Source organism: Vespula vulgaris, chromosome 10 (genome assembly GCF_905475345.1).
Source record: "Vespula vulgaris chromosome 10, iyVesVulg1.1, whole genome shotgun sequence".
In the NCBI taxonomy this organism is placed as follows: Eukaryota; Metazoa; Arthropoda; class Insecta; order Hymenoptera; family Vespidae; genus Vespula; species Vespula vulgaris.
The window spans coordinates 8,282,719-8,293,580 of NC_066595.1; positions in this window are offsets into that span (position 1 = coordinate 8,282,719).

Genomic DNA, 10,862 nt, shown 5'->3' on the forward strand with positions numbered 1-10,862 from the left:
AGGCTAAACTTGTAACAAAAGAAAACAAAAGCTTTCACTGACGCTGTTACAAAACCGATTCGAATAACGAACAAAAGCGTACGTATTATTGTGTATTTAATAAGCACAAAAGCAGCTACAATGGAATTTTTAAAAGAAGTACAAAAATCGAGAAGAATATTACAATTTTCACAAAAATTATTAAAGCTTTCCATGTTGGTGTTTAGTGATATCGGCAATCAAAAAAATTGTTAATGCTTGAAAAAGTTCATTGGTTTTGCTTTCCACAACGGAAGAGTTAAACATCGTGATAAACTATTTTTCATACAAGAAATAAATATGAAGAATTTATACGAAAAATGTGAATTAATCAGCAATTACAATATTCTATGTTTCAATTACGGGGGATCGAAAAAAAATTAATTAAACAGATCTGCGAAAGTTTTTCGGACTTGAACGCGCTTCGTGGAAACGACGAGGACGATAGAGAAAATAAAGACAATTTCCCGGAAATAAATACTGCTACAAGACGACGATTTGAACACAACAATGAATACATGAATTATACGACACGGCATAACTTTTCATTATCATTTCGAGATGTTTAAGATTTTGTTGAGTTCAATGATAGTCATGCATATTCTATTAAGCGATGGATATGTAGCGAAGATACTGTAGTTTTATTCAAGTGAATGAGATGCAGAAATTAATATTTGCTAAGGGATCCCGAAAGGATTGATAAATATGTAGGATTAAGAAATATTATGTGTATATGTGTGTGTTGAAAAAATACTAGGAATAGTATCTATAAGATAGAAATGTCATCCTAAATATATAAATGATATGAGTAATATGTGAGTGCAAGTAAATGAGCGATATGTGAACGAGAGATAAACTTTTATGCACGTGCGAAGATTAGACGATATTTAGAATTTTGTCTGAACGCGCTTTATCTGAATGCAGTTACCTTTAGTATTTTCAAACCCAACTTTCGCTCCTCTATCGCGCCATTGTTATCACTCTCTAATTCATAAATTTTTAGGCTACTAATGCTCTCAATTATCACCTTCAGAAGCATAAAAATCTAAATTTCCAATTTCTTTCTTTCTAAACATGCATTTCAAAAAATTTTTCGAATCTCGGCGCCAACTAAACCTCAACAAAAATTATTAGCGATAAGAGATCTGTTTTCATGAAATTAGAGAATACTGAAAAATAGCAAACATAAAGTACGTAATAGTAACTACTGGATTACTCAAAGCAGATACATCGAAAAATTAAATTGGACTATTTTATCGGTATTGTATAGATTAATGGTAGATAAATTAGAAAAATAATATAAGTATATTGGACGTTTGCAACAAGCAATCAATTTATTTCACCATCATAATATTGGAGCAACACTGTTTGAATAAATTTTTAGTACTAAATTGCGAAGTCAAGAGGATTTCAGATTTAAAGAATTATTAGAGGAAGAATTGAGTCAATAATTTCAAAACAAACTAAATAAATTACATGAAATAGCGAAAAATCGTAGAAGAGCAGAATGAAAATTTAATTTCCGTATATATAATTTTGATTGAAAAAAGATGTCCAAATACCGAGTAAATGATTTGATAGGAATAAAGCGTATTCAATAAAATCCTAGTTTAAAATGAAGAACCAAATTTCTGCTCATAAAATAATTATATTTAATCCCACCATCTATCCATTCCCTCTACGAACATGGAACACAAATTCTTCCGCTATCCTGCGAATCGCATACTGACCGGAAAATCGCAAGATAAATTTATGAGGAAACTTGCTATGTATCAGGAATATCTTCACGTTTTATATTGTTTCCAATTAAGAAGTTTCAAATTACACTTTAAATTTCATAGCTCTTGACTACCCTCTTGATGATCATTCTTTTATAAACTTAATATATATCATATCATGTTTCTTATACTTAAATTATTACGCAATGATCAAAAATACAAAATAATAAATAAAATATATACGACATTTTATGGAGTAGTTACTCTTTGTTTGAGCTTTGTTCCTAAATTTACTGCTGTTACATTTTGGATTCAGATCTACATATATTGTATCTTTTCTTAAACCAATTGTAACTCGTGTCAAAGTTTCGATAATAATTCGCAATATCACGATATTGACAATGATTTTCGGTAGAATTCATTAACGATGAGATATAGCACGATATTTGCTTTCATTGAGTTATTTAAATTATTATTTTGTATAATTATTGTGAATTAATGATAATAAGTATTGAATATAACGTTTTTCAAGATTGCAATATCGATTTTACTAGTTTATTCTTTTACTAGTTTATTTACTACTTTATTATTATTAGCATGGACTATATACATATAGATTACTGTAAAAAATTTGTCAGAGATGATGATAGCACGTACTGGGATTACCATTTTCAGTTCGCTGATCATTTAATACTCTTAGCGTCAAGTTCGTTTTTTTTTAATTTTGTAAACAATTTGACGAAAATGATTTAAGACGAATATAGCTGGATTAAGAAAGTTATAATACTACTTGATAGCTACGACGAAAATCACATTTCTGTTTAAATCAGCAAATACCATAATATGACTTTAATTATCATATTTTATATATTTATTATTATTAATAAAAGTACTCAATATTTTTTTTTCATAATCCTAAAACTTCAATTTTCAATATCAGGATTCAATTCAATATCAAGATGATTATTACATTTTATATTATTAATCAAATCACTAACGACAAATACAACGCTTGAAATAATAATTAATAGTCATTTGTATAATTTTATGCGTAATATGATGCATAAGTTTGTTTTTCTTAAACATCACTTTTTCTAGCTCAAAATTAATATGAAACCAAAAAATTCATCTCATTAAAACTTTCTTCTTATAGATAAAGTATGTCACTAGTGATAATAGATTCATTTAGAAAACTATTCATGAAGTTAAGAAATGTCGAAAAAATTATCTTGAACAAAATTTTATTATAATCAATATATATTGCCCTATTAGGATTAAGAAATTTCTTTCTTTTTGAAATTTTTTCTCTACAAAAATTTTTTTGTTAGTACGGAAACTGAAAAATATTTTAGATCCTTTATGACTCAATAGCTCGTATTTATTCATTGTATTTATTCGTTATATTCATATATGTGTATTTCATGTAAATCATTGTATACAGAAAGAGGAAGAGAGGGGGAGAGAGAGAGGGAGAGAGAGAGAGAGAGAGAGAGAGAGAGAGAGGGAGGGAGAAAGAGAAATTGTGTACGGAAAATCAGGAACATAAAATCTAGAGAAACGAATGAGTAAAAGAATAAGAAAAACACAACGTAGTCAATATAACGTGCATGCTTGTCGCCATATTCTATTTTACTTCTTTTTTTCTTCCTATATCTTTCTTATGCACAAGGAAGAGGAAAACGAAAACAAATTTCACTTAAAGAATTAATTGAAATGTTATTCATTTCTGTTGCTAATACTTAGAACTATAAAGAGAACGAAACTGGAAGTACTACGTATATCATCGAAGAGCATACATGCATATAAGCATATGTAATAAATACATACATTCATGTACATATATAAACAATTCTTTGTAAGTTTTATAAATTTGAAATATTGCCCTCATGTATTTTAAGAAATATAATTGCAATTAATTGTAGTATTTTAGAAACATGAATATTTCTGATACGCAATCATATTTATTTAAATTAGATTGGTATTTACGAGCAAATTTGTTAAGACTCTGTCCTTGTTTTACCGGATCAAGGTTTTACCAATATTCAAAAGAAGTGGTGTAGAATACTTACATATTTCCATCTGAAAGATTTTGATATTCATTTTTTTTATCGTTAATTTAATAATCTTCCTGTTCTACATAATCTTCTCCGTTCTATCTCTACGGTATACAGCAAGGGAGGTTAAGTTGAGACTGGTCCTTGTTTTACCGCGCCAAGATTTTATTAGTATTGAGAAGGATTGATGTAGAGTACTTATATATTTCCATTTGAATGATTTTGATATTCATTTGCTTTCCTATTGCTAATTTAATAACCTTACTGTTCTATATGATCTCCTCTCTTTTATCTCGAGAGTTATAAAGCAAGGGAAGCTAAATTCAACAATGTTCAGAACTATGTGGGTATGTTCTCGTATATATTTATAAGAGTCAACAACAGAAACAGATTATTGAATTTTTTCAATCACAGATTTTTTAAATTTCATTCTTTCATAATACACTCATTTTTTATAAATACGTAAATATTTTTTGATCCAATATTAAATACCTTTCATACGAAGAACAAAAATTCTCAATATAACGTAAACATCTAATGCTTATTATTTTAACGTTTCTCTCCCTCTACTTCCAAATTTCTCTCTCTAAAATTAATTAAACTACCAGCATATTATACATATTTTTATAAATATTTTAAGGGAAGAAAAAGATAATTCATAACAATATAAGCAAGATGAATATTTAACTTTATGAGTGTTTTTAACAATTACTATGTTAGGATTATAAATTTCGTTAATTTTAATATAATTAAGGTATTGCAAATAAGACAATATCGTATGAGAAGAGGAAAAGTTATGATAAAAATTTTCTTCAAAATACCAATTACATGTTTTTATTTCCACAAAACGTTTTCAAATTCAATATTATAGGACATCGATAAATTATTTTTAATTTAATGATGTTGAGCACAATTATAAAAAATTCATAGAACATTAGATATTATTACGAATTCGTTGTAATTGAAATTAGTAATTTACATCTGCTACTCTTTCTTATAACACATGCCTAACAATAGAATGACTTAATGGTAATATAATTCTACATACAAAGAAACTTTAGAACTTTTATTTTACAGTAAATCCTTGAAAATAAAATTATTATTTGTATAACAAGAAAATTATACTAATTAAAAACTCAATTATTCTTAATAACGATCTTTTTCGCACGAATAGAATTAATCGAAGTAAATTAGTAGCTATTTTCAATAATAGCTCCCTTATATTTTGAAAATAAATCCATTCGCTTATTATCTACAGCATCGAGCTATTTATCTACTTATTTAAAAAATTTACAATATCTCAATATGATATCAACAAGCAATCAAAGGTTTTAGATTAAAAGATTAATATGAAATATCTCTAATCTGAAATATTACATTAATAGAGGAATTTGAAATATCGACAAAAGATCAACGAAGTACGTAGTGAAATCAACAAACTGACGAAATTGTATGCATCAACAGAATAATTTAAACACCAATATCATAGATATCAACAGAGTGATCAGAAATACTAATAATAAATTAACAGAGTATTCTGAAATGGTTATTATTTATTATGTAAATAAATTATTACAGAAAAAGTATAATATTCAGACTTTGTAAAACATGGAGACGAAATCATACGCATATTCATTTAGATCATATCACATATTCAAGAAAAGCAAAAACAATTCGATGTTTCAAAGAAACAGTAAGATTGTGGAAAACAATAACTTATCAAGCGATCTATTCTCTTCATTTCGACTACATTTCGTTAAGTTTTTCTTTTCTCGCAGATATCACTAAAAATTGTTGTATTATCTATAGAAAATAATCATAACAAAGGAAACTAAAGTTTCGAGAAATAATTAAAAAAAAGTAGAAATGTAAATTAATCAAGCATCATTGTTACATACACAAAAAAATCAATATTTCAAACATTAACATTACATGATGATATTTTTCATTTTAATATAATTGGAAAGTATGACCGAAAAAATAATAGAAGAAAAATAAGAAGAAAAAGCATGGATAAATAAAGATTTAACACTTATTATAGCTCGATAATATATATATATATATATATATATATATATATATATATATATATATATATAAGGTGCGTATCGACCTCGTGTTTAGCACGGATAATTCATATTTTATCTGTACCTGTCGTTGAAGTCACACATGCATTTAGCGAAAGGTTATGAACAACCCTGTTTATCGCTTCTAGTTTTATCATTTTTAAAGTCAATAATGAATTGTAATTCTTGATTCAGATGTAATTCTTAACCGATTTTGATGAACAATTTAAAAGATGAAGGTTTAAGAAAAGAGTTTGCTTTTTCAAATTTTGGAAAAATTTTTTTTTATGTATAAAGTATTCTCGAAAAAACAGCATTTTTAACATGATTTTTTCACAGAAAATAAAGCTTTTTCTACAATTCAAAAAAGCCAACTCCTCGTATAAAGTTTCATTTTTAAAATGAGATCTTGTTCAACAAAATAGTAATTACGCATCGATTTACTGCTATCTTAAACCATTATAAAACCAGGAATGGTGAACAGCCTTAATTTATTCAATTGTTTATTTTTATCGTTCAGAATAGTACTTAATTTCCGCGATTTCTTCTTTTTTGATTGGGTCCCAGTTATACGATATGAAAAGCAATTACTGGCGCATTTTTGTTTGACAGTAGAAAAGGAATAGCAATAAGAATTAATTATTCATGAGATGAGAAATTTGCATGTATAATGTTTTTTAACTAGAAAGAAAAATAAATGATTTATTAATTCTTTTGCCAGGAGAAAAATGACACCTCCGTGACGAGTTAAATTCATCAACAGGTTAATAATTTAATAAATCTCGCCATCACGCACTCACATGTGCATACACATGTTATAAAAATATCAAACTGATATATTTTATACTTTAAATAGTATACTTTAGCACACATATATTTTACAACTTTGTGTCACAAATATTCATGTTTAAATGTTTAAATTGTGTTTAAAATGTGACACTGACTAAGAAAAATAAAATTTCTCGCAACATATGAAATTTAATAGTGTAATCTTATAAAATTTGTAGAGTAATACTTATTTATAGATATGCTTGTATTTATTGCACATATGTACATAGTCATTCTCAAAGTACGCAGTAGTTTTATATTTTTTTTTTATGAGTCCTTAATCGCTTTGAAATATAATATGAAACTTACCGTGAAAATGAATAAAATTTTAATTTTACTTTTATTATTATTTTTATTTTTGTCTAATCATATGAAATTAGAACTGAATATGACATAGAACGAGACTATTTATTGAGTACTAGAATATATAATTAAGTATTTAGTATTATATAAATATAAGCACAATAAATTTTTTATTTAATTTTTGCATAATATATTTAATTGTTAAGAATATGTTTAATTAAATATTCAATACTTTTACTATAAAAAAAAGAAATAGCACTTAATGTAAAATAAATATATATTATTTATTATTTTAACGTTTCTCTCTCTCTCATTTTTTGTATACAATAATATACATATAATTAAATACATATATGAACGACCAGTAATATTAAGTGAGGTATTGAAGGTTCGCATCTAAACTATTCTTGCAGTTTTCGCGGTTATGAAAAAATATCACGAAAAAAGAAATAGCTGAATTTAAGTAGAGTAACATATTGATTATAAGAAAATTTTATTGAAGTCAATTTTTTCGAGATTTCACAATCCCATCAATATTTCATTAAATGGATCAACATATTTCTATTACTACAATAATATATCATCTAAGAAGAAAAACTTAACGATACGAAGTTATTGACTTCCAATTAATTTCAGATGAACAAGTGTGATATTTACAAAAAGCGAAAAAATCTAAAATGTAGGTAATAAAAATAATTTTCAGAAGGGTCTGTAATGATTTTATTCTATTTCATATTTTTGCATATAATTGATACATTATACGCTATTCATGATAAATTACGTATTTTTGTATAATTTTAAATCGATATATACAAATATTTGCTGGTGATAAAGTTTTATTGAATGAATAATTCATTTGACATTTTAATTTACTTCTGAAACTAAATAAGATATTACATATCATAATACTGTTAATTTACTAGTTTACTAAACAAGCTTCATTTTTAAAATTAAATTCATTGCCACCGTCTTTTGCTTGTTTAATAGAATCATTTTGAACACTAAAATAAATTTTCTAAAATAAACTTTTTTCATTACACATTTTTTCGAAAATAAACTCTAATATGATAAAACTGTATTCGAATTTTTTTACTTATATCTCGTGTAGAATCAGCACATTCATAATAATACAATCAGTTGCAAGAACAGAAGTTTTTAATAAAACTATCGGAAGTAAATATTTTATAATATATTTTTTTATAATATTTTTGATAAATTTAATCAACTGTAGAGATGGAAAATTAATAAGAAAAACTTCATGGTAGATGAGATGAAGGAGGTATGTCTTTTACCAAAGTTCCATCTACACTGTCCCACTCTATCTTAGACATATTCATAAGGACATATCCAACTAAATTTATCAGAATACAAGTCATTAGAATACAATTCACGATTAAAACTGAAACAAATTGCGCATTCGTCGCGATCTGTTTGCACGTAGAATAATTAATTCATATATGTAAGAATCTATTTGATTCGTTCATATTTATATTACTTATAATTATAGTAGAATAATGATTAATATTTCTTTTCCGCTAATTTTGTTTAATTATCGTATATGTTATATATATTTGTATATTTAAAATCATACGTTCTGTATACGAATGCTACTACGTTTATGCCACTGTGACATTAATATCTATAGAATACCTATAGAATAATAAGTAAGAATCATATGGGTGGCGCAAGATATCTGGAAAGGATATTCAGAATTAAGTAGAGGGGGTAGCTTCAGCATGCATTATTACCAATTCTTACAAATTTGTCACAGTAGTCAGTACCTATACTTGCTGCATATACGAATAAGCTAGTGAAATCAATAATTTCAGTTTTCTGTACCATCAGTCTGCAATAATTTAAATACAAAAACTAAAGCAAATTTCGTATATACATTCTCAACGTGTTCGCATCGATATGGATAGAAGACAATCCATACCTCTGAATTTATGGTGTCTCTATGCGTTCAATTTACATAAACGACAAGATCATTAGTTTCAATTTGAATTCTTATATCTCTTATAAATGGCGAACATGTTTTTAGTTCATTCCTGTAAAAGCGTAATTTCACAGAAATAATTTGCTAAGAATGTAAATATACGAGAATACAGAAAGTTAAAAATTTTATGAAAATGGAACTCTACATAAAGAAAAGGGATATCGAATGTGTTTAATGTCGAAATGTGTTTAAAACTATCTTAAGAGGAATTACGAAAAAATACACTTTCTATATGAGAATTTTAATAATCCCTTTCAATGTATCTAATAGATTAATGAACTTTTACTCCCAAGAAAGAACAGATTTCATAAAAGTAGAATTTTCCTTAACTTGCAATAACAATAACAATAACAATAACAATAACAATAACAATAACAATAACAATAACAATAACAATAACAATAACAATAACAATAACAATAACAATAACAATAACAATAACAATAACAATAACAATAACAATAACAATAACAATAACAATAACAATAACAATAACAATAACAATAACAATAACAATCACAATCACAATGACAATGACAATGACAATGACAATGACAATGACAATGACAATGACAATGACAATGACAATGACAATAAAAATGACAATGACAATGACAATAAAAATGACAATGACAATAAAAATGACAATGACAATGACAATAACAATAACAATACATATAGACATTCATGTTTGCGTTATAAAAGAAGACAACATTTTCTATTGAATTAAAAATGATTCTATGAATTAAAAATTTACGAATGCGTTTATAAGTATACTTCCAATAAATCAGAATAATACTTCATAATTTTTTTCATTTGATTGCATTCCTCCTTTGTACTTACATGGATTCGATAGGAGACTTTTCATATACTATTATGTATATAGCAATTTACACAAACAAATTTTTTAATTTTTGAATACTAATATATTCAATTTCTACTTAAATTAATATTTACTAAAATAATAATAAGATGCACGTATAGTTATGTAATAAAACCCTGATGAAACATTAAATTAGATTCAATCGACACATTGCCTCTAAAGAAACTGTCATAGTATTTCGATGTCAAATTTTTGATCGATGAACACGAATGTATAAAATTTTGACAAAATGAAATATGGTTTAGATGAAGATGGAATATTAATTAACCGTAATATAAAAAATTAGACATATATTGGTTTTAACTGAAATAAAACACAAATAAAAAATTATTAATTCTTTTATCCGGAGATTAGTATACATTTTCATAACCAGTTAATTCGTTATCTTGTGTAATTTATCATGTGTAATAAAACATCTTCCTATACAAACACGAACATACACACACGCGCATATATTAAATTCACGCTATTGATACACAAATATGTTTGCATACACAACATATACATATACATATATTTTTACATAATTATATATAACATACTCTATTGCTATGTTTTATCACTATGTATTAGAAATATTCGTGACAATAATGAGAATAAATGAAAAACCATAAATGAGATAACAATACAATACAATCAATGACAAAAATAATAATACATGAGAACAATAAATGAGTAAATATAAATAACAATAAATGAGAAAAATAATAATAATAATATCTGCAATATATAAAAAGTAATAATTCAAATTTACAAAATTTATACAGAAATATTTACATATTGTGCGTTTATGTACGCAATTACAAGAGCATGTTATGTTGTGTTTCTCGCAACGGATTAGTGATGATGGTCAAATCTTAAGGAAGGTTGAACCTTCGTCTCTTCTCTAACGCCAAAAGTTGTAGACCTACTGATCACGATGAAAAAAGGCGATGGCACAAAACCCAAAAATAGCCAAATGTTCTCATCAATACATTGCTCGCCGTATTCCCAGAG